Source organism: Myotis daubentonii, chromosome 12, assembly GCF_963259705.1.
Source record: "Myotis daubentonii chromosome 12, mMyoDau2.1, whole genome shotgun sequence".
Taxonomy (NCBI): domain Eukaryota; kingdom Metazoa; phylum Chordata; class Mammalia; order Chiroptera; family Vespertilionidae; genus Myotis; species Myotis daubentonii.
The window spans coordinates 38,213,260-38,234,419 of NC_081851.1; the positions used below are offsets into that span (position 1 = coordinate 38,213,260).

General features: G+C 43.5%; 1 long non-coding RNA gene across 4 annotated transcripts in view; it reads left to right on the top strand.

Moving 5' to 3' along the window:
• The window catches only part of LOC132213253 (uncharacterized), a 34,121-nt gene extending 20,424 nt beyond the window's left edge, over positions 1-13,697 (top strand). For 2 of the 4 annotated variants that reach the window (XR_009447927.1, XR_009447929.1), the window contains exons 3-4: positions 9,788-9,892; positions 12,221-12,455. This is a non-coding gene — a long non-coding RNA (uncharacterized LOC132213253). Of the gene's footprint in view, positions 1-9,787; positions 9,893-12,220; positions 12,456-12,527 lie in introns of those variants that run through there. The other 2 variants (XR_009447930.1, XR_009447928.1) reach the window with 2 other exon arrangements.
• The last annotated feature ends 7,463 nt before the right edge of the window (positions 13,698-21,160 follow it).

The window sequence follows — 21,160 nt, forward strand, 5'->3', positions numbered from 1 at the left end:
CTCGCGAGCCACATGCGGCTCTTTGGCCCCTTCAGTGTGGCTCTTCTACAAAATACCATGTGCAGGCGTGCACGTACAGTGCGATTGAAACTTTGTGGCCCATGTGCAGAAGTTGGTATTTTGTGGAAGAGCCGGTATTTTGTGGAAGAGCCACACTGAAAGGGCCAAAGAGCCGCATGTGGCTCGCGAGCCACAGTTTGCTGACCACTGGCCTAGCCTGACTGTGAAATTTCTCTCCCAATTTTTGGAAGGGACATGATAGTGTAGAATATAGGGTGTACTCTCATAGGTGAGGCATATTAAGGAGTAGTGGAAGAGTGGCTGGGTGTACATAGATGGTAGGATCTGAAGGTGTGTAGGCAGTGGACTTCAAAGTTTCTGACCTGGAACGGTCCTTGAGTTTGTCAGCATTAGGGGCCTCTGATGTGCCAAGGAGAATAGAGCTTGTCATTAGCTCTTAGAGGTGTCCTGTATGTTTTTCTGTGTAGCCTGGAACTCTTCTGCAGAGTAATAGCACCTACACCTAGCTGGGTGCTAAGGGGGAATCATCGGGATAGAAACAGTACTTATTGAGGAGGGGTGTGTTCTCTTTTGAAGGTTGGATGGATTATGTGTGCTTATATTGGGCAGTTTAAGGCCTATGTCAGGGTAGGCATTTATACTTCTATCCTAGGGCTCCGTTAGGAAAACTAATCTAAGAGAGCTGGATGGAGATCATGGCCTTTGTTAGTGATTTCCCCAAGAGTGTGAGTGCTCCCAACTTTGGCTCCTCTGTTCTCTAAGCCCCAGGCTCTGAGGTCTTGCCTTTTTTCTACTTTGTGGCCTTCAAATTTCATAAGCCATTCTGACTCTTCTTTCTATATCACGCTATGCCCAGCCTGACTATTGGCCTTAAATGGTCCCCTAATTAAAAAATAAAGTTTAAATATTGATTTTTAGACAGAAGGGGAGAGAGGGGGTGGGGGGAGGAGGGGAGGGGGAGAGAGAGAGAGAGAGAGAGAGAGAGAGAGAGAGAGAGAGAGAGAGAGAGAGAGAGAGAAAGAAAGAAAGAAAGAGAAAGAAAGAAAGAAAGATCAATCAGTTGCCTCCTGATGTGCCCTGATGGGATCAAGCCCACAACCTGGATATGTGGATATGTGCCCTGACCAGGAATCAAACCCACCATCCTTCAGTATACTGGATGATGCTCTAACCAATTGAACCACACCAGCCAGTGCCATAGTCCCCTAATTTTGATATTTCCAGTTAGCTTCAAGTGAGGGCCTTCTTCCATTAGCCCTCTTTCTAGAGCTATGATTTTGAAGCTTTAATGCATTAGACTTACCCATGGGGACAAAGGTTGTGGAGGGGGAGCTGGATACTTACTTAAAATGCAGATTATTGGTTTCCTCCTAGCTATTCTGATTCAGTAGGTATGGGCTGGTAAGCAAGGATCTGCATTTTGCTTGGCTTCCCTGGTGACTCTGACACACCAGTCATATGCAGATCATATTTAGAAAAACTCTGACTTAGAGGAGTCTGCTTGACCTCCGACCTTTAAAGGGGAAGGAATGGGCTTTGAACCCTTTCCTTGGATCCTAAGGTCCTAGGAACATTAGTTATCCATTGGGGACAATGGATAACTGTCTCTGTGTACCAGTACCTGTCTTCCCATTGACATAGTAGGTGCAGAGCCCAGATGAAGTAGCGGGTCTTAATGACTCCCCCACGGCAGGTCAGTATCTCTGGGATTTACAAGGGGCATTAACTTTGGATTCAGAAGGCAGGCTAGAATATAGACCTTAAAGGCTGCCAGGTGTACTTCAGATTTATCTCTGCAGTGCCTCTGTTTCCTGTGCACATAGACCAGCCCTAGTATAGGTTGTCTTCATTTGGTCTCCAAACTGTCCTCACTTCTTACTGTGGTCATCCTCTGTAAAGTTTCCACTGCCCTCCCATAAAACAACTCATCCTGTCAACCTGTCTCTCTCCTTTTCAAGTCCTCTATTGGATTTCTATTATGTGTACAATCAAGTCCAAATGTCAGGTTGGAGTAAACTGTCCAAATTATGGTCTACAAGGCCCAGCAAAAACTGTTTCTCAGGACTTATTCCAAGCCCTTCCCCCTTGAGTCTGTCTCTTGCAGGTGCCCTTGAAGTGCCTGGACCTCTTTTTTAGCTCTCTGGCTTTAGGGCCTTTGCAGTGCTATAGCCTCTGCCTAGAAAACTCTTTATCCTGCTCTTCACCTCATTAACTATCCCTTGCCTTTTTTATTATTTTTTAAAAATTGAATTTTAGAGAGATAGAGACATCGATGTGAGAGAGAAACATCGATCTGCTGCCTCCTGCACACTCCCAACTAGGTATTGAGCCCGCAACCTTTTGGTACACCAGGCAGCGCCCAACCACCTGAGCCACACCAGCCAGGGCTCCCTTGCCTTTAAGTTTCAATTAAGTATTATCTTCTCTTAGAGGTCTTTTCTGGCCACTCTATATTACTCACACTCACATGTTATTTAGCACCTTGTTTGCTTCCATTAGCTCACTTACAACTTTTTGTTTGTCTTTCCTTTCTCCTAAAAATACAGGTAAGCTCCTTGAAGGCACGGACCTTGTGAATGGTTGTATCTTCAGTGCCTAGTGCGTAGAGATACTCAGATACTTGTTGACTAAATTGCCTTTCACCTTGTTGGCACCTGTGTTGGTGCTTTCTGGTTCTGTACAACCCTCACCCTTTGCATATGTTGTTGCCTCTGCCGGAAGTCCCTGTTGTCTCATCAACTGTTCAGATTCCCTCTTGTCCTTTACCACTTCTCTGAGCAATTCCTTACTTCCCCAGGCAGTGCTAGTTCAACATAGATAATATTTTGGTCCTCTTTTTTTGTTGTTGTTAATCTTTGCCTGAGGATATTTTTCTATTGAATTTTAGGGAGAGTAGAAGAGAGAGAGAGAAAGGCAGAGAGAAACAATGATGCACATCAATTGGTTGCCTCCTGCACAAGACCCGACCAGGGCCCAGGCTGGGGAGGAGCCTGCAGCCAAGGTATGTACTCTTGACTGGAATCAAACCTGAGAACCACAGGCCGATGCTCTATCCACTGAGTCAAATCAGCTAGGGCACGTTTTGGTCCTCTTGAATGGACTTTTGCCCTGCATGGTAATTTCACGTATGTAGGAGATAGATAGTACGTATTGCCTTTGATTTACAGATGACAAGCTAGAGTCTCTGAGAGATGGATTAACTTGGAAATGGCAGAACTGAGATTTGAACCTCGATGTGTCTGTAGAGTCCTCACTTATTCTACTTCATTGCACTGTCTCTAAAAGAAACAAATAGTTCATATCTTTGGGGCTTCCTCGTGATAATGACGAAGTCAACATATAGCCTACCAGAAATGAGCCAGGGTGAAACACTATTAAATTAAAACCAAAGCAAATTTCAGTCATCATTCATAGTTGCTTGGAGGATAAAGAATGAAATTTTAACATTTTTGTTGAGAGGAAAAATAGCAAAATTGGTATACAAAGCCTTTAATACATTTTGCTTAATACATCAGTAAGATACGAATTGAGTAAATTACGGCAGATATTATCATATTATGCTCTGTGAAAAAGAATTAGATACACACACACACACACACACACACACACACACAACAGTAGTCTTGTGGCTCAGTGGTTGAGCGTCGACCTATGAACCAGGAGGTCATGGTTCCATTCCCGGTCAGGGCACATGCCCCTGTTGTGGGCTCGATCCCCAGTGTGGGGTGTGCAAGAGGCAGCCAATCAGTGATTATCTCTCATCATTGATGTTTCTTTCTCTCTCTCCCTTCCTCTCTGAATTCAATAAAAATATATTAAAAAAAAAAAAAAAAGAACAGTAGTCTCTAAGATCTATCATTAACAGAAAACTAAAGGTACAGAATAGTGTTTGTGGCCTGTTAGCTTTAGTATTTGTATGAAAAAGGGTGGACTCTATATACTTATTATACCCAGACTACTTCCAGAGTTTTTTTTTTTAATATATTTTATTGATTTTTTACAGAGAGGAAGTGAGAGAGATAGAGAGTTAGAAACATCGATGAGAGAGAAACATCGATCAGCTGCCTCCTGCACATCTCCTACTGGGGATGTGCCCGCAACCCAGGTACATGCCCTTGACCGGAATCGAACCTGGGACCTTTCAGTCCGCAGGCCGACGCTCTATCCACTGAGCCAAATCGGTTTCGGCTGTTTTGTTTTTTTTTAAATATATTTTATTGATTTTTTACAGAGAGGAAGGGAGAGGGACAGAGAGTTAGAAACATCGATGAGAGAGAAACATCGATCATCTGCCTCCTGCACACCCCCCACTGGGGATGTGCCCGCAACCAAGGTACATGCCCTTGACCGGAACCGAACCTGGGACCTCTCAGTCCGCAGGCCAACACTCTATCCACTGAGCCAAACTGGTCTGGGCCAGAGTTTGTTTTTTAATATTTTTGTGTTGCTGAATTTTTTTTTTTTTTTACCCATATGTGCATTGCATTTTTTAAAAACCTGTAGTAAAAAACGTAACAAAATTTACCATCTTAACCATTTTTAAGTGTACCATTCATACAGTAGTGTACAGTATGTGCACATGTTGTGCAACAGATTACCAGAATTGAAACTCATTTTTTTTCTTCTTAGAATAAAAGTCTTTATCTTTGGGCATTCATAGAAGTATAATTCCAAATCTCAAATAATAATTACCATTTGTGTATAGAATTTTCTTTGTGAGTATGTGGTTGTTCTTGTTATAGTTCAGTTATTGGTAAATCAGTGTAAAGGCATTCAGACATTTGAAAGAAGTTTGATGCACTTTCTGTTTCCTCAGTCCCATTCCCCACAATCTGATGCAATTCCTTTTCATAAAACTGATACTATCACCACTGAGCTACTTTTTGATAAATCCATTGAACTGTTTTGACTCTTTCCTTTCTTATCTCTCTTTCAGTTCTTAGCACTCCTGTCTATTCCTTTCTTTTATTTATTTTTTACTAGAGGCCTGGTGCACAACATTCATGCACTGGGGGGCAGGGTTGGGTCCCTCAGCCAGGCTTGCACCCTCTTGCAGTCCGGGAGCCCTCAGGGGATGTCCAACTGATGGCTTAGGCCCGGACATCCTTAGTGCTGCCACAGAGGCGGGAGAGGCTCCCGCCACCGCTGCTGTGCTCACCATCCATGAGCCCGGCTTCTGGCTGAGTAGTGCTCCCCCTGTGGGAGCACACTGACCACCAGGGGGCAGTTCCTGCATTGAGTGTCTGCCCCCTGATGGTCAGTGCGTGTCATAGTGACCAGTCGTTCCACTGTTTGGTCAATTTGCATATTAGCCTTTTATTATATAGGATATTATATAGGCTTGTTGACAGTATTACAGATGTCCCCTATTTCTCTCTCCCTTGCCCCTTTCCATCCAACCCCCACCCCACACCAGCCCTTTACCACATTATTGTCTATGTCCATGGGTTATGTATATATGTTTTTTGGTTAATCTCTTCCCACCTGCAAAACTGAAACTCTTATGCCCATTAAATACTTCCTCATTTTCCCCTCCCCCTGGCTCCTGGTAACTACCATTCTACTTTCTCTTTCTATGAATTTGACTACTATAGATACCTCATAAAAGTGGAATCATGTAGTATTGGTCTTCTTGTGACTAGCTTATTTCACTTAGCAGAATGTCCTTGAGATGGTTCATTCATGTACCATGACAGGATTTTCTTCCTTTTTAAGGCTAAATAATACTACCTTTTAGATATATACTACATTTTATCTATTCATCTGTCAATATATTGTCTTTTATAAACTTTTAAAAAGTACTTTGCTTCACCCTTTACATATGATCATAAACATCGTGTATGTGTGTGGCAACAGGGAGAATGGTTGTGGTGTTATTAAATTGTATCTCTCTAAACTTTATAGCAAAAAGAAGGATCCCTTTTGTCTAGTGAATGATCCTCAACTTTATGTTTTGGATTTTTGTATTTAAGATTTTTTTCTTTAAGTGAAACACATCTTTTATTAGGAATGCAACAACAAAAGGGAAGATTGTGTTTGAAATTAAAGATATCTGTGTACGTCAGGATACACCACCATTTGTCTTACTTCATCCACTCCTTTGTGTTACTAGCATCTCTGTGCTTCTTGTTCCGTGCACTAGAAATTTTGGGGCCCCCTTTTTATAACATGTTTTCTGTGTGTTGATTTTGTCTTTCCAAATGGAATAAATTATTTTTTAAAAATATATTTTTACTAGAGGCCCAGTGCACGAATTCGTGCATAGGTGGGGGCCTGTCGGGAGGAGGAGACAGCAGGAGGTTGGCTGACCGGCCCCTCCCTGATCAGAGCCCGATCAGGACCAGGCCGGCTGGGGGGAGAGGCTGAGGGCAATTGGCCAGTGGGCCCCACCCCTGATAGGGGTGGTGAGGGCAGATTGGGTGTCAGCAGCTGGGGGAGGGGTCGTGTTAGGTTGGCCAGCCAGCCCCCCCCCCTGATTGGTGTGGGGGGGGCAATAGAGGACAGAGCTGGCTGAGGGGAGGGGCCGTGGGCCGATTGAGTGGTGGGGGCCGATCAGGGGCCAGCGGCCTGGAGGAGGGACCATGGGTGGTTGGCTGGCCAGCCCTGCCCCTGATTGGAAGGTGGGGGGCGATCGGGGGTGTTACTGGTTGTGGGGAGCAGCTGCAGGCCAATTGGGGTGGTGGGGGCCCATTGGGGTCAGGGTTGGCCAGGGGGGTTGGCCGGCCGCCCTGCCCTCGATCAGGGCGGGAGAGGCCGATCAGGGGCAGGGCCAGCTGCAGGGAGGGGCTGCGAGAGGTTGGCCGGCCGGCCCCATCCCCTGATCAGGCCAGTTCTCTGGCTGCAGTGGGCGTCATAGCAACCGGTCGTTCCGGTCATTACAGCATTCCGGTCGTTGGCTTTTTATATATATAAATTGATTTTAGAGAGGAAGGGAGAGGGAGAGAGAGATAGAAACATCAATGATGATAGAGAATCATTGATCAGCCGTCTCCTGCATGACCCCCATTGGGGATTGAGCCTGCAACCCAGACATGTACCCTTGACCAGAATCGAACCTGGGACCCTTTAGTTCACAGGCCAACGCTCTATCCACTGAGCCAAACCAGCCAGGGCTGGAATAAATTCTTTAAAGCAGGAGACGTCTTATGTTATATCCTCTAGTCAGGAGCATAATAGAAGTTACTCTGAAACTACATATTCAAGGAAGATTAACTTACCTTGTACTCTTCACTAGTAAAAAATGTTTATATTTGCAGGCGAAGTGTGTTGGGGGGGGGGGGGGGAGAGATGTTTCCTGGTGAAAGCCCAGGAAAGAGAGCAGAAGCTGGCATGGGTCTCTAAGGCTGTGGACTGGGAAGGCTGTGCTCCTGAGACTTCTGTGTTGCTGTCCTCAGGAGACTCTCAGATTTCTGCCCTCTCCTAATCTCCAGCCTGGATTTTCAACTGTGAGCAGGGCAGCTGGATCTGCATGTGCCTTATGCTTCTTAAATGTAGTAGCACATAGTAGGAATGTTTGATAAAAGTGATTTTTCATTTAGCTGATAGTATATGAAAGCATTTAACACAGGTCCTGAAATATAGTAGGTACCCAGGAGGTGACAGAAGAGCGTATGTGAGAAATATTTTCAAAGTTAAATCTTTCTCTAGGACCCCTACCTCTATTCCTGTGCTTCCACTCCTACCCTCTTGCTAAAGAGATAGGGGATAGCAACATGGATTCCACCTTTGGGAAGCTTTCAGTTCCTTGTTTGTGGCTTTAGCTCGGGCGAGAAATATAATCTGCTCTCCTAAAACCTCACCCTAGACTGAAAATGTTCCAAACAAACTAGCCTGTCTTGTCACCTTAGGCAACTTTAAAAAAAAATTTTTTTTTTTATTATTTCAGAGAGGGAGATAGGGGCTGCCTCTTGTATACCCCACACGAGAATGAGTCCACCACCAGGGCATGTTCCCTGACCGGGAATCAAACCATGACCTCCTGGTTCATAGGTTGATGCTCAATCACTGAGCCATTCCGGCCGGTCCCAGCACCTGTCTATATAGACAGCCTTCTTAGTAGGGACCTAGCCTTGAGAATCTTAGTGGAGAAGTGTATGAATCTCTAGGGTAGTTGTGGCAAGGTGGTGGGTTTATGGGGTTGGGCATGAGTTTAACTTAGCCAGGATGGCTTGTTAGGTGCAAGTATGGAGAAAGGGATACGGTAGAGAGAGAAAAGGGCTCAGCTCTGTGTCATTTTCTGCTCATAGGGAGATACAGGCACTTGTGCCAAGCACAGAGCTCTGGCCTGCTGTGTCTGTCACCTCCTGTGAGTGTCACCTCCTGGCTGCTCTGCAAGGCATTTGAGGTTAAGCAGATGAAATAGGGACTCTGAATCAGATAGCCTTGTTTTAAGTGTTAGCGGTTTGCCGGTTGGAAGTGTGCCTCTCAGGATCTGTTTCCCTTGTGCCGAAATTAGTGGAATCCCATCCAGATCTTGGAGGGTTTCTCTCCATCCTTCTTATGCCACCTCAGCTTACCTTGATCTTAAGCTTTTATCCCTTTCATCCTATCACTGGTCGGGCTTCTGGGAAGAGGAGGGAAAAGGATGAGGAAAAATAGGAAGAGTTGAATAACTGGTGGGGGTATGTGGATTTGCTATCCTTACATGCTTTCTGGAACAAAGTGTAGGTGGGAGGGGGAGGAGTGAGTGGGTGGGAGAACAAACAGATGTCACCTGTACCACTTGTTTGTCCCTCAGCCTGGACCCTTGCTTGGTATTCTCAATCTCTGGTGTTGTTCCTCTCTCCCATTTAAAGTATCAGCATATATACCCATGTAATTTCATACCAATGGAATCATACCTTAGTGCTGTTTTTTTCTTTAATACTGTTTTGTAATCCTTTTTTTTTTTTTTACCTCCCCCCTATTTTATTGAAATATAATTGATATATAACATTGTGTAAGTTCAAGGTATACAATGTGATGATTTTATATACATACTAGTATATATTGTTAAACGATTACCACATTCATCACCACACATAGTTACCTATTTTTTGTGTGTGGTGAGGACCTTTTTTCATTTGATTCTATGTTATGGACATCTTTTCATATTAACCAGTACTAGTATAGAGTAAGTGATTGAATTATATTATATTTCAATGTGCCGCTATACCATAATATATTTTGTTCTCTAATATTTAATCTATTTATCTCACATATTACCAATGGGGCCTTTCCTGACCATACCCTTTCTTAAAATTGTAACAAACCTCCTTCCTTTCCGATCTCTTATTTTTTTCTATAGTATTTAGTACCACTTGATATACATTTAAAAATATTTGTTTATTGTCTAACATGCTCCAACCATTAGAATGTAAGCTTCATGAAGACAGGGGTTCCCCCCCCCCTTTTTTTCTACTACTGTATACCTAGTGCTTAGAATCGTTCCTGGTCACTATTGGTGCTCAATAAATATTTGTTGAATGAATGAATTTGTTGGACTTTTTGTGTAACTATTAAGTTTTAATTTGCAATATTTTTGTTATTATGTACATTCTGTGATAAATACCCTGGTATATAAATTTAGCACACTTATCTATCTCCTTAGGATAAATTCCAAAAAATGGAATGTCTGAGTTAAAGGATTATGCACATTTAACGTCAATTCATGGAGGCAAACTACCCTTCAGAATGTTAACGTCTATCAACAGTGCATGAGATTGCCAATTTCTCCACATTATGAGTAACACTGGGTTGTGTGTTTTTCGTATTCCCCATCTCATAGGTGAGACATGGTCTTGTCACTGTAACATAATAGTTGAGAATGAGACTCTAAAGTCAGCCTTCTGGGGTGTGAATTCTGACTCAGCCACTTACTGTGTGTCCTTGGGTAAGTCATTTAACTCCTCTTCCCTCAGTTTTGTCTTGGGTAAAGTGGGTATAATGATAGTATTGATTTCATGGGGGAGTAAATCAATTAAATTCAAGTAAAATGAGTTGAAAGAGTAATTGAGATGTAGCACACAATAAGTATAATTTAATTTACTTTTTTTGAATATTAAAGCTACGACATCTTTTCAGAAGTATCTTTTCAGATGTATTTTGGACATTTATATTGTTTCTTTGGATCACTTATTCATGTCCTTCGTACATTTTCTCAGTCATATTTTTCTAATAATTTGTAAGAGTTATAGTGTTGACTATTATGTATGGTGCAGAATTGTTCCCAGTTTGTCATTTGTCTTTTTATCTTTGTATATGCAGATTTTTTTCCTGCCTGCAAGTTTTACAGTTTTAGGTAATCAAAATAATCTTTTCCTTTATAGTTTTCTCTGCTACTAGGCCAATCTTTTTTAAAAAAATGTATTTTTATTGATTTCAGAGAGGAAGGGAGAGGGAGAGAGAAATAGAAACATCAGTGATGAGAGAGAATCATTGATCTGCCTCCTGCATGCCCCCTCTGCCCCCCTCCTAGGGATCGAGCACACAACCTGGGCATGTGCCCTGACCGGAAGTCAAACTGTGACCTCCTGGTTCATAAGTCAGTGCTCAACTACTGAGTCACACCAGCTAAGCTACTAGACCAATCTTTAGAAAAGTCATGTTTTAACAGACTGACAGCTGTCAGAGGGAGGGGGTATTGAGGGGTGGGGGGAAAGCTGGGTGAGGTAGGTGAAGGGATTAAGCAAAAACAAACAAAACCCAAAACAAAAAAACAACTCATGACACAGACAAAAGTATGGTGGCTACCCAAGGGAAAAGGGAGTGGGGAGAGGTAGAAGAGGGTAAAGGGGAGGATAAATGATGATGGAATGAGACTAGACTTTGGGTAGTGAACATATAACACAACATACAGATGATGTATTATAGAATTGTATACCTGAAACCTATATAATTTTATTAACCAATGTCATCCCAATAAATTGAATAAAAGATATAAATATAAATAAAAAAGGCATGTTTTGTTAGCTCAAAATTATAAAAATAGTAACCCATTCTCTTTGAGTACTTTGTGTATATGTGTATTTTTAAATCTTTAAGTCCTTAAACCACCTGAAATTTATTTTCATATGAAGACAGCTATTGTGACCTGGCTCCTCCTTTTTATTTTATTTTTTAAAAAATATTTTTATTTCAGAAAGGAAGGGAGAAGGAGAGAAAAATAGAAACATCAGCGATGAGAAAGAATCATTGATTGGCTGCCTCCTGCACACCCCCTACTGGGAGTCAAGCCTGCAACCCGGGCATGTGCCCTTGATCGGAATCGAACCCAGGACCCTTCAGTCTGCAGGCCGACGCTCTATCCACTGAACCATACCAGCTAGGGTGGCTCTTTCTTTTTAGTTGGATTGTTTCCCAAACCCATTTATTGAAGAAGAATCATCAAGAGTAGGAGCAAGAATGAGGAAGGGCTCTCCTTCAGGAGAATCTGTTCTCCCCTCCTTTAATTTGAAAGTAGGATATCCTAGAGATAGCAAATCTCCATTTCAAACTCAGTCAATAGTCAATAATCATTCTGTTGCTAAGCTGTGGAATGAATATGCTGTGTAAAGCAGTTTGGGATCAGAACTAACAACTTGACTCTAAGTGATGAGACTGCTCTGCTCATTGGTGCAATTCTCCACTGGCTCTGGAGCCTCCTCCTAAGTGGATCCTAATTTGGGGACTGATTTGAAGGGTCATTGTTAGTTTGCAATAATAAGTTATGTGTTGTTCGAGAAACAACGTGACTATAGCAGATATTTCCTCACTGCAGCCTGGGGGTATTGTTGGGGTATTGATAGGAAGTATTGAATAGTAGTAAACTCACTGTGTTATAGGTCTGCCCTTACTAGCTCTCTTGGAACTCTAATCCCATCCCGCTGCTTGCTACTGACTCAAGATAGAGGGAGGATGATTCTTGTATTGTAGAGCATCCACATATCCCATGGCAGCAGCTACTCTCTGCCAGAGATAATAAAGAAGGGCAGCTAACTCTTACATGGCATATATTATGTTCTAGGAACTGTTCTAAGCTACACACACACACACACACACACACACACACACACACATATTCTTCACGAAGTAGATCCTCTGTACTGGATTGAATAGTGTCCACTCAGAACCTGTGAATGTCATTTATTTGGAAATAGAGTCTTTCTGGATGTAATCAAGCTAAGATGAAGTCATATTGGACTAGGGTGGGTCCTAATCCAATGACTGGTGTTCTTATAAGAAGAGGGAGACATACCAAAGGGAAGATGGCCAGATGAAGATGGAGGCAGAGATTGAAGTTATGCTGCTACAAACCAAGGAATGGCAAAGATAACTAACAACCATCGGAAGCTGGAAGAGGCAAGGAAGGATTCTTCCCTACAGCCTTCTGAGGGAGCACAGCCCTGCTGACACCTTAATTTTTGACTTTTAGCCTTCAAAACTGTGAGAGAATAAATTTCTGTTGTTTAAAGCCACCCAGTTTCTAGACTTTTTTACAGCAGCCCTAAGAAACCAGTATACACTCTTATTATCGTCTTCATTTTCAGGTAAGGAAATGGAGGCCCAGAATGGTCAAATATTTGGAGATCTCTCAAGGCCACTGCTCTGCTGGCTGGGCACTTACCCTGAAGCTCCTGCTGTTGCTGTTGTCAGCTCTCCACTTTCACCACAGCCGTCAGCTTCTGGTAGTGCTGGGGCTGAGCTGCTGGAATGGCTCCTTTCTGTCACAGCAGGCCCAGCCTTTTCCCCATCTTTGCCCACTTCACATCCGAAGCAGAAACTCTTCTCGTGAGGTTTCTGGCTAGAGCCTGATCATTTCACCAGGCCTCTTACTGACTCCAGCCCTTCAGCCTTTACTTTTCATTTCCATGCATTGTCAGAGACGTGTGGGTGACAAATTTGAGGGGAGGGTCACCCAGCTCCTGGCAATTGAATTATGCTTCTCATTTCTGGCCCGCTTATGCTTCCAAGAATTTTTCAGTAGACAATTCAAGTCTTTATTTTTCTTTGGAGCTTTTAAGATCTCACACATAGCTCATATGGCACATATCACAGTTCATGGCTGTGAGCAGAAAAGGAGCTGCTTCCTGGTAGCACTGTCTGTGGCTGCCCCGGTCACCTGCTCTTGATGAACACAAATCACCGCAGTGCCTCTCTCCCCTGCCACTGGGAATGGTGGGGATAAGGACATTATTTGACCCAGCTCTTCAGTGTAGCTCCTTGTCAGCCCATGGTCTCTTTTGCTGGCATCCCAGGAGAGATTTCCTCCTCCTGCATCCTGTTGCTGGCTCTGGAATCTTGTCTATTTTCCACTATAGACCTTTTGCTTTGGATCCTGCTCTTATTGTCAGCTCCTCTCACTAGACTGAACTTTGGGAACATATTTTTTTTAAAAAAATTATGTTTTTATTTCAGAGAGGAAGGGAGAGGGAGGGAGAGATAGAAACATCAACAATGAGAGAGAATCATTGATCGGCTGCCTCTTGCATGCCTCACACTGGGGATCGAGCCCACATCCTGGGCATAAGCCTTGACTGGGAATTGAACTGTGACTTTCCTGGTTCATGGATTGATACTCAACCACTGAGCCATGCTGGCCAGTCAAAACCATATCTTTTGTTTGCTGCTATAGCCCAGGACTGAGCAAAGACCTGGCACTGACTAGCTAATCCCTCAGGAAATGTTCATTGAATAAAGAAATGAATGTTGACCTTAAAGCTTTGGAATCCTAGTTTTTCTTGCTTCTTGTTAAAGCCAAGGATCAGATTAAGAACTTTAGAGGTAGCCCTAACCGGTTTGGCTCAGTGGATAGAGCATCGGCTGCGGACTAAAAGGTCCCAGGTTTGATTCTGCTCAAGGGCATGTACCTTGGTTGCAGGCACATCCCCAGTAGGGGGTGTGCAGGAGGCAGCTGATCAATGTTTCTCTTATTGATGTTTCTAACTCTTCTATCTCTCTCCCTTCCTCTCTGTAAAAAGTCAATAAAATATATTTTTTAAAAAACAAAACTTTAGAGGCCTACACAATAGAACAATTATCATGTCCCTCATACTTCAGCCTCCAGTATATATATTTTAAGAACAGTATTAAAATAAAACAAGTATAAAGAAAATCCAGCAGAATTACCATGGTGACTGCTTGGATAAATATTAAATAATTTAAAACATTTGTTGTTATTGTCTCTGTTTTGCTAGTTCCCTAAGCACATGCTGTTGGATAATCCTGCCCTGACCAGCCCCTCCCTCACCTTGAACTTCACTTTTCTCTTTACGCCGTCTGCTGAAGCTGCCAGCTAGCCCCTTTCGCCCCGCAGTGGTGTCTGGCTCCTGAGACCCCAGCCTGGGTTTGTGCCCTGGACTCCCTGGGGGTTTGCCAGAAAATCAAGTAGAGCAGCTAAGGAGAACTCCCATGCTGTCTTGGAATTACAGTCAGCGTAGCACATTGTGTTACTTAGGCCATTGTAGTCATAATCTGCTTCCTGATCCTATATGTGGAAAGCTTAGGAATTTTCTTACAGTCTTCCTTCCTGGATTACTGAGAGAGAGGTCAAAACACAGGTTCACTCTGCCTCCTGTATTAAGCTGGGCCTTGCTGGGATCATTCAGAGAAGTAAGGTGTGATTCTGGAAGTGGAGCCCAGACTTCCTACAGGCTGTTCCAAGGTTATGACCATAGTCAAATCCAGTTGCTGCTTGATTCTAAGGAGTTTAAAATAGTATTGGAAACCTCCTAGGAAAAAAATCACCACCGTAACTTCTTGGCTAAGGAAGTGGTGTTTGCTGGCCAGAGTAGAAGGGGTAGCCAAGCCTTGCAAGTTCTATTCTGGACCTGTTGATTTGAGGTGTGACATTCAGCATTTTGAGATTATGTCCTGGAACTCTGATGGTTTCTCATCTCAGCATAGAGAGTGATATGGGCTGTGTTTGCAGGGAAAGAGGCCAATAATAATGTCCTCTAGGAGAGCCTCACTATTTGATGTCCCTTTGTTTAAATTTCCAGGCTCTTTAAATACAGCTCCTTCCCTTCCCCCGCTCCCCATACACACTTAATATAGGAACCCAGCAACATTATCCACATTTTACTTGAACTTATTTAATCAGAATTGCTTTCCTTTTTAGCAGTGTGATTAGATCAGCTCCTCTAAGGGATGGAAACGTTGATAGGGTTTAGGAAAGGAAGGAAAGGTTTACGCAGGGCACATACCTTGGCCTTGGACAGCCAGGGAGTAACATGAGGGCACCAGGTACATGATGTGCTAGATGAGGAAGAACAAACTCACATCCCTGGAGAGCCAGGCACGTAATTAGATGCTTTTCATATATTTTCTTATTTAGTTACCATAATGCAAACCAATAAATTATCATTTTTGCAAGGGCAAGCTGAAAGTCATAGAACTTATGTAACTTACCCAAGGTCAGACAGTGAATAAAAGGCTGAGCTAGGATTGATTTCTCCTCAGGTCTGTCCACTTCCAAAGCCAATGCTGTTATCATAGCTATTGTCTCTCTGACAAGATTTAGCAAAAGAGGGTGGGCAAAAAAAGAGAAGATGGGGAGATGCCATCTTTCTGTGCTCACAGTTTTGCTTGTTGAGACCTGTTTAGCCAGAGCGTCCTGTTTATAGAAAACTAGGTTCTATATATAGAGACGCTACAACAACATATGTGGGAAAGATACCAATTGGCTGTAGGGGAGGATTAAAAACAGCCTTTGTTCTTTACCTCTAGGTCTCATTGCAGTGTAACCCACAAGTGTCAAAACACCACTGGCAACACTGGTTTAGTGTGTAAGAGGCCTTGTCCTATTCAAATAATATCTTTTGGTCTATCCCAAGGAGTAAGTCAGTCATGATGGGGCAGAGGTGAGGGTGTGGTGTGCCCTTACTGCATTTCCTGGAGCTGGTGGCACCTGTTATGTGACTATTGCAGTGAATTATTACTGAGTAAACAAGAGGTGTCTCTCTCTTGCTTTTCTAAGGGAGACCAGATGGCAGTGGGTGTTGGCCAAGATCCAGGGGATCCTGGCCTCTGCGCTGGCAGAATAGACAGCTTGAGAGGTCAGGTGATGGAATAAGAAGAGACAGAGCTAGTCTATCAACTGATGTAATCTTAGGGGACCTAGAATGTGTCCTGCCCCTCAAAGACTTGCCTCAGCGATTTGCTATTGTTTGGAGTTCCACAGTGAAACTTTCCCCCTAGATTTAAGTCTTTGAGACCCTACTAAAAATGAGACTCCAGGAAGGGGTTTGATTGTGAAGCATCCTGGTCATCTAAGTGGAAGTGTGATTCAGCTTATGAGATTAATTTCTGAGAACTAGATTAAGGCAAGGGATTGAGAGGAGAGGACACTGTGCCCCTAGTCATAGGGACAGGAGGGAGACACCACTGAGTTGGATATACAGGCTCTGCAAAGAGAAGTTGGGTCCCTAAAGAAACATTTTGTTTCCTTCACAATTTTGTCTGAGAGAAAACTAGCAGCTGAGGGTGGTGGGGATGGAGGCTCTTGACCATAAGAAAGGGTGTGGGGCAGAGATTTCCTACCTGCATGCTGGGTATGCAGGCACATTATTGTCTGGAGAGCAGCTGAGAGGCAAAATGTAACAAGGAGTGCAGGACCTTTGGGTCTGTGGTTTGCTGTTATGTCCTCAGACAAGACTGTCACAGGTCTTAGGAAGCAAGAGGAAGCTTCACAGAAATGATATAAAGTGGTGGCGCAAAAGAGGCCGCTGATGACAACATCGGCAGGGTACTTCCTCAGTGACCACTGGTCACAGACAACTTGTGGTCTTGATTTCCCAATGAGTTGTGCTGAGCTAGGGCTTTATGGGAAGGCAAAATAAGCCATGTCAAAAGCAATGACAAAGCACTTGGGTGTACGTGCACGTTCCCTTGATCACTAACTTTATGGAGCCAAAATAGCTAATCCAGAGGCTGCCAGCATAGCACCTGTGATTCAGATCTACAACTTTTTGGCCTGAGTTACTTCAAAGTGAGAGAGCCTTCCTAATTGACTGTGCATCTTCATGATCTGAATTTTCACATTTTTTCCTCCCCCAGAGGATCTCTGACAGAGGCAACCCAAACCTCTGCCTTTCCCGGCTCCTCACAGATGGATTCATGGATGTCCTTCACTCTTAGGCTTCAACTTTACTCTGTTTACTTTCCTACCCTAAGTCAAGAGCATTTTATTTTTTTAAAATATATTTTATTTATTTTTTACAGAGAGGAAGAGAGAGGGATAGAGAGTTAGAAACATCGATGAGAGAGAATTATCGATCAGCTGCCTCCTGTACACCCCCTACTGGGGATGTGCCCGCAACCAAGGTACATGCCCTTGAGCAGAATTGAACCTGGGACCTTTCAGTCTGCAGGCCAACGCTCTATCCACTGAGCCAAACCGGTTAGGGTGAGAGCATTTTCTTTTTATTTATTTTTATTTTTATTGATTTCAGAGAGGAAGGGAGAGGAAGAGAGAGAGAGAAACATCAGTGATGACAGAGAAGCATTGATTGGCTGCCTTCTGCACGCCCCCTACTGGGGATCAAACCCAGGACCCTTCATTCCACAGGCTGACCCTCTATCCACTGAGCCAAACCAGCTAGGGCAAGAGCATTTTCTTTTGATCAGACTTTTGGTTTCATTCAGACCACTGGCGTTCTTACTCATTTCTTCTGGCATATTTTCCTAGAGAGCTGTCCTAGAAATGGTCTCTATCACTCACCTCCTAAAGTTTGACAAGGTTTGGACTTCCATCCTTACTGAAATGAGTACAATGCTATGGAGGTTTCTGGAGGTACCACACCCCGTCCTTTCCCCCCCCAACCACTGTAGCCCATACACAAGATCGAATGATGTAGCTGGATCTGCTGATCACCAAGATTTTGGAGCCAGTACCTCCAATAGGGAGGGCCTCCTGGTCATGTGTACCATGCCCTAAATGACAATCTGCCTCCCCTCCATGTCACCTATATTTTGGCTTTTTATTAAGAGTATCAGCCAAAACCGGTTTGGCTCAGTGGATAGAGCGTCAGCCTGCGGACTGAAAGGTCCCAGGTTCGATTCCGGTCAAGGGCATGTACCTGGCTTGCGGGCACATCCCCGGTGGGGGATGTGCAGGAGGCGGCTGATCGATGTTTCTCTCTCATCGATGTTTCTAACTCTCTATCTCTCTCCCTTCCTCTCTGTAAAAAATCAATAAAATATATTTAAAAAAAAAAAGAGTATCAAGCTCTGTCCAATTGCTTTACTCAAACCCCCTCGCCATGTCAGGACTCCACCCCTTTGTCAATTCCTCACCAGGGGCTGTGGCCTTTGCTTTGCAGCCTCCTTAGGCCAGGTCTCTTCTCTGATACTAGAGCCTTTTCTTACATCTAGGTTTTGGTAGGTAGAGTCCTGTTCACCCACAAATCTCCCAGTGTTGACCACTCTGAATTCTGCTTGCTACTTTTTGGCTAATTGGATGTCATACTGATAAGTCCAGCTGCATTTCTGGAACAAGGTTCTTAGCTTAGGCCCCTATCCTGAATTTCATGCTAGCTCTCCAGCTGCCTCTGCCTCAAAAAAGAGCTTCTAAAATGCATTTATAAAGCTCCAGAAGGAGATAGAGAATATGACATTTCCCAAATTTATTTGTTTAGAGAGCCAGTCCTGGCTAGTGTTTGAGCATCAACCTATGAACCAGGAGGTCACTGTTTGATTGCTGGTCCGGGTATGTGCCCGGGTTGTAGGCTTGATCCCCAATAGGGGGCATGCAGAAGGCATCCGATGTTTTTCTATTTCTCTCTCTCTCTTCCTCTCTTTTGAAAATGAATTACAAAATACATTTAATTAGAGAACCATTTTATTTTCTGAAGGAGTATTTATTAAAATCTCACAGAATATGGAGTTTGGTGGAGCACAGTTTTGGAAAGTGTGAACCTTTTCCCCAAAGGAATGGATGGCAAATGGAGGAATTCCAGGTGAAGGTAATGTGACTATCAGTGAAAAAGATTCTGTGGGGTTGGAAATTTCTCCTTGTGTTCTTCATGGAACAAATCCACTGAACCACCTACTATTTACCAGTCTCTGCTGGAGTCACACCAGTGTTTGACTGTTTACTATGTGTCTGCATAAGGCCAGTTCTGACCTGGAGTGGAGCCTAAGGTGAGGAGGAAGTAGATATTCTACATTCTTTTTCCCACATTTGGATCCACTTCCCCTTTCCTCCAGCTGAAACAGGAAGTGGTGAATGGGGTGATGCCATTATGGCCACAGACATCATTGGCTTCTGGATCCAAGGAAGGAGGGCTTTGAGGTTTCTTTCCCCGTGTTTGGCCTCTTCCAGGATTTCTCAAGCACTCCTCCTACTCCAGGACTATTTATCTCAGCATCAGTCTCAAGTCTCACTACTCATTCAGGATTTTGACTTTACATATAGGGATCTCTGCCAAGTGGGATGGAGCTCATTCTTATGGAAAAATTGTGACGTTCTGTATTTTCTACTTTTCCTCCTCTTCTATAGCTCATAGGAAGTCCAGATTATAATAATTTTTTCAACCTTTCAATGAGATAAACCCGTGTTCTGTGGGCAGGATGATCTTGCAGGTAGAGATCAATTTGGTAGGGAGAGTGATCACGTGTCAGGAACTCAAGCTGGCATAGGTGGTAACCAAAGAGGAAATCAGTCACTTCCTTTGTGTGTGATTCTCAACCAGTACAGACTGGAAGAAACTACTTGAAGCAGATAGAAATCTCTTAAGTCTTGTGACTAAGAAATTACTAGGTCTCTTTGAGACCCTGATGTATATGTCTTTACTGTCATTAGTGAGATCTTTGGTCAGCCAGTCTTGACTCAGTTGGCTGAGCTAATCATAAACAAAATAGATGGAAAGACTCAGCTTTTTTAAAAAAATAATATATTTTTATTGATTTCAGAGAGGAAGGGAGGGAGAGGGAGTGGGAGATAGAAACATCAATGATGAGAGAGAATCATTGGTCGGCTGCCTCCTGCACGCCCCCTACTGGGGATCAAGCCCAGAGCCTGGATATGTGCTCTTGACTGCAATCGAACCCTTCAGTCTGCAGGCTGATGCTCTATCCACTGAGCCAAACCAGCTTGGGCAAGACTCAGCTTTTAGGTATGCCCTTGGATATGATGTTCTGTGAACATCCAACAAGTAGTATTCTCTACTGGTAAGCTCCATCCTAAGAGCCTTGGCCTATGGCACTTGTCCATTTCTGTCCCTTCTTCTGAAAGTCTTAACTGTGAAGATCAGGGAGTGAGCATTTAGAGATCTTAAATAGAGCCAGTCAGTTATTTGGTCAGGCTGTAGGTATTGTTAAGTATTAGTTGGCCTATAACTGCAAAAGGCTTGTTTTCTCTGACTAGTCTTTGCCTAACTGGCTCCCTACATAAAGACATTCCTTAAGATTCTGTTCCTAGCTCTCTTCTCTCCTCCCTCTACTATCCCAGGGTGATGTCATTTATGCTTATGGTTTTAGCTACCACTGATATGTCAGAAACTCTTAAATCTCTATCTCCAACTAAATTTCCCGAATCACAATGGCCAAACACTATTGATGTTATAACCTGGATGGCTCTTAGGCAGTTTTAAATCAACATATCCCGAACCAAATTATATTCTTTATCAACCCATTCTCTTCTCCCTATTCCCCTATTCCTTCCTATTCTTATTCCTCCTCCTTTGTTCCTGGGCTTAGTAAATTTGTTTCTTTTTCTTTTTTAAATTTTTTTCCTGCCCTAGCCAGTTTGGCTCAGTGGATAGAGCGTCGGCCTGCGGACTCAAGGGTCCGGGGTTTGATTCTGGTCAAGGGCATGTACCTTGCCTGCGAGCACATCCCTGGTGGGGGTTGTACAGGAGGCAGCTGATTGATGTTTCTCTCTTATCAATGTTTCTGACTCTCTATCCCTCTCTCTTCCTCTCTGTAAAAAAATCAATAAAATATATTTAAAAAAAATTTCCCCCCCCTACATTTATTAAAGCTGGGGGGAGTGAAACAAAGAAGGGCTTAGAATAGAAGAAGCAACAGTGGAGAGCCTAGGCAGGGCTGCTTTGACTCACTAAAAAGTTAGAGAAAAGGGATCTTGGAGACAGGTGCAGTGAGTTAGCTTGGGATGAACTGGTGCTGTCCTTTGCAACCCTGGTTTCAATGAGTTTAGAGTTTAGGGCAGGGGTCGGCAAAC